Source organism: Corylus avellana, chromosome 7 (assembly GCF_965113065.1).
Source record: "Corylus avellana chromosome 7, dhCorAvel1.hap1.2, whole genome shotgun sequence".
Lineage (NCBI taxonomy): Eukaryota > Viridiplantae > Streptophyta > Magnoliopsida > Fagales > Betulaceae > Corylus > Corylus avellana.
Window position 1 is genome coordinate 6,155,736 of NC_142496.1, and position 3,865 is coordinate 6,159,600.

At 37.9% G+C, this 3,865-nt stretch overlaps 1 non-coding gene across 1 annotated transcript; it reads left to right on the forward strand.

Moving 5' to 3' along the window:
• Window positions 1-2,462: 2,462 nt before the first annotated feature.
• LOC132168698 (uncharacterized) lies at window positions 2,463-3,113 on the forward strand. Its single transcript, XR_015912782.1, has 2 exons — window positions 2,463-2,677; window positions 2,806-3,113. It is a non-coding gene; the product is annotated as an uncharacterized LOC132168698 (transcript).
• The last annotated feature ends 752 nt before the right edge of the window (window positions 3,114-3,865 follow it).

Below are 3,865 nucleotides of genomic sequence, written 5' to 3' on the forward strand. Positions count from 1 at the left end.
CTGGGAGACGTAAGTATTTTTGTTGTTTTTCTCTTCCAGCCTCTTCCATCGACACTATCAGAATCATGGGTGATTAATTTTTATATATTGATATTGTGATTCTAAACATGCAATGCCAAACTCTTTTGTCGGCTCAGCTTAGTCTTTAGGAAGGCGATTCAGCTGGCATAAGAAAATGTAAATTAATTTGTGTCCACAATGGTTTCAACTTGAGAACAGATGTAAAAGCAATCAACCAACTATTGGGCTACAAGCTGTGTTTGCTTCTGTTGGCCATTCTAAAGTATATTACTGTAAGACAAATTAGCTACATAAAAGTGCAATAGGTGGGCAGCATGGGTTTTCAAACAATACCTCTGCCCATTAGGCCTCAAGTTATTGTTTTTTGTTTTATGCCTTCTTAAAGTCAATTAAAAAATCAACTATACAAATTCATATTTATCTCAACATATTACATAAGATTTAAATATTTTAAGGACTCTTTATCCTTATTTAAATTAACCTTTGGATGCACATGTGGTTTAATTTTTTGATATAATCCTGTGTTTGCTTTTTGCCTGGTATAATTTCATACTTCATAGATATTTCCTTTTATTTTGTTCGAGTTTCTTAATCAAACCACTGGTTCAACCATTGACCCACTGGTTAAACCAATGACCTGGAACTTTGACAGGTCAATATCTGGTTTGGGGCTTTAATCTATGTTCTTACCACTCCTTGCTTCCAATCAGTTCTTTAAAGCATATTTGGTTATATAATTTCTTTCAAAAACATTTCATCCTTTCTGATTACTCCCCATTAATGATGGACTATCTTTGCAAATGCACCTCTCTACTCGTGGCCACCTACTTCTTTTCCTTTGGGTAACATGATCTTCTTATTGCAGTGTATCCAATATACTTCAAAATTCCTTTTCTGCAGTTCTGACAATTGATCCATCTAACATTTTAGAGACCCAAAATTGAGACCCACATTTGCTGAGATCATGGCTGCTCTGAAGCCGTTGCAGAAGCCTGTAACCAGTTCTCAAGTTCCCAGACCAAGTACATCCATTGGCGGTGGACGTGAGAAGGCTCAGCCATCACGAGTTGCAGAGGAATGAGCAGGCTAGAGGAGGAAGTCAACAACCTGACTCACTGCTCATTGGACTGCAAAAATATTGCTGAGAAGTTCTAGATTGCTGGGACAAGTATGAGAAAGTGCTCTCGGTTGAGATGATGACCCAACATACACTCTGATTTGAATTGTGATTCTTTTTCCTCAATCACTTTTTTTTCTTCTTCTTTTTTTTTTTTTTTTTTTTTTTTGGTATTCTTCACGGTACAGCTATTCGCAAAAGTCGTGTATTTGTTTGTAAAAATCCATTGAAATTCTTGTAGTCAATGTTTGAAATTGTCATTGTCCATAGAGTAGTATCAAGTAGTTTCAGAAGCACTATGCTGCCTTGAATTAGAGAGTGGGGTAGGAAAGCTGAAGCTGTAGATAAATGCGGGAAGAATTGTGCCGACTGCCAGAAATTGGGAGTTGCAGAATCTGAAACACTGATGGCATGCGGCTCATATGAGCCAAAAAAATTTCTGTTTACATTTTTTGGCAGACATTGTTTTAAGGAGCAATCACAAAGCTGTCTAATTCACATCACTGGCCTGTACCATAAATATAGATAGTGGAATTTCAGTAAGACACTGGCTTGTTAGTCGCATAGCAGCTACGTACAGAGCCATCTTACTTGCTTTTTTCTTTTTGTGCATACAATAAAGAAAGGAGAGAAACAAGGGGAGGTTCTTTACCATCTTTACTCTTTTCTTTCCATGCCTGGAGGTGGTCAATGCTTGTACAGGGGATTTGGTTTGCCAATAAAGAGAATGAGACTGCAATAGGCTAACAATTCGTGTTTCGGATCGCATTGATGTATGCATATAAGACTATATATGTCAACTTTAATTCGGCTCATTTAATTAAACGGGTTAAACCTTTCAACTAAAATTTGTTAATTTTGTATTGGATTCGTGTCGAGTTTACGAGTCGTGTTAAAATTGGTGGTTTGCATTTGGCCTTCGTGGTGGGCGACAAAAATTGGTGGTGGTCCGAGGCACTGCTTGGTAGTGGCCGGTTGGGGTGGTGGGGTGGGAGGTGGCAGGGGAATTTGGGAGGGGGCGGCGGCATGTGGGAGAGGGGGGAAAACGAAGAGAATTTTCTATTAAATAGGTTAGTTGATCAGGTGTTTTCATTTCTATTGAATTTTATGCTCTTGCCTGATGTGTCAAGTTTTGATTTGTTGCTGTAAAAGTGGTATTTTGCAGCGCATCCAGACCCAAGGTTTTCTATTATATAATAGTGTTAAAAGGTAAGTTACTCCAATGGTTTTTGGTGCTATTGCTCTTGAACTTTGGGTTTAGTTCCGTTAAAGTAACTTGGTTATCTGCGACAGCACTAAAAGGAGAATATGCGGAAATAATTAATGAATATTGTAATCATCTGCCCTGCGATATGGCTATTCATGCATTGCTTGCAAAATATTTTCATTTCGTGATGATTGACTTGTTTGTAATGTGTCTTTCATTGAAAGTTCTGCAACCATTAGAACTACGTATCGAATAAGTTCATGTTTGCATTGCATGCTTCAGGCTGAGTGGATGGCCCCAGAAGTGCTAAGAAACGAACCTGCAGATGAAAAGTAAGCCCCCCCCCCCCCCCCCCCCCCCCAACACACATTTTTTTTCTCTCCTACTGATATTTTTAGTGTTTTGTTTTGGACCCTCGATGGAGTTTTTTCATAATTGCATCATATAATTCAATATGCAGGTGCGATGTATATAGCTTTGGAGTCATACTATTGGAGCATGTCAACAACCTGACTCACTTCTCATTGGATTGGACTGCAAAAATATTGCTGAGAAGTTCTAGATTGCCTGGGACAAGTATGAGAAAGTGCTCTTGGTTGAGATGATGACGCAACATACACTCTGATTTGAATTGTGATTCTTTTTCCTCAATTACTTTTTTTTCTTCTCTTTTTTTCTTCTTTTTGGTATTCTTAACGGTACAGCTATTCGCAAAGTCGTGTATTTGTTTGAAAAAATCCATTGAAATTCTTGTAGTCAATGTTTGAACTTGTCATTGTCCATAGAGTAGTACCAAATAGTTTCAAAAGCATTATGCTGCTTGGAATTAGAGAGTGGGGGTGGGAAGTTGAAGCTGTAGATAAATGCGGGAAGAATTGTGCCAACTGCCAGAAATTGGGAGTTGCAGAATCTGATACACTGATGGCATGCGGCTCGTATGAGCCAAGAAAAATTTTGTTTACATTTTTTTGCAGACATTGTTTTAAGGAGCTCTTGATTGTGGTCAATCACAAAGCTGTCTAATTCACAACACTGGCTTGTACCATAAATATAGATAGTGCAATTTCAGTAAGACACTGGCTTGTTAGTCGCATAGCAGCTACAGAGCCATCTTTACTAGCTTTTTTCTTTTTGTGCGTACAAGATAGAAAGGAGAGAAACTAGGGAGGTTCTTTATAACTCTTTTCTTTCCATGCCTGGAGGTGGTCAATGCTTGTACAGGGGATTTAGTTTACCAATAAAGAGAATGATACTGCAATAGGGTAACAGGTCATGTGTCGGTTTCGGATCGCATTGATGTATGAATATAAAACTATATATGTCAATTTTAATTCAACTCATTTAATTAAATGGGTTAAACCTTTAAACTGAAATTCACTAATTTTGTATTAGATTCATGTCGAGTTTACGGGTCATGTTAAAACTTGTCGGTCCTAAATGTTGCTTGTCAAATTTGGGTTGTGTCGAGGCATGACTATAAAACTATATCAGTTAACTGTAACCTAACCTATTTAAGTGTT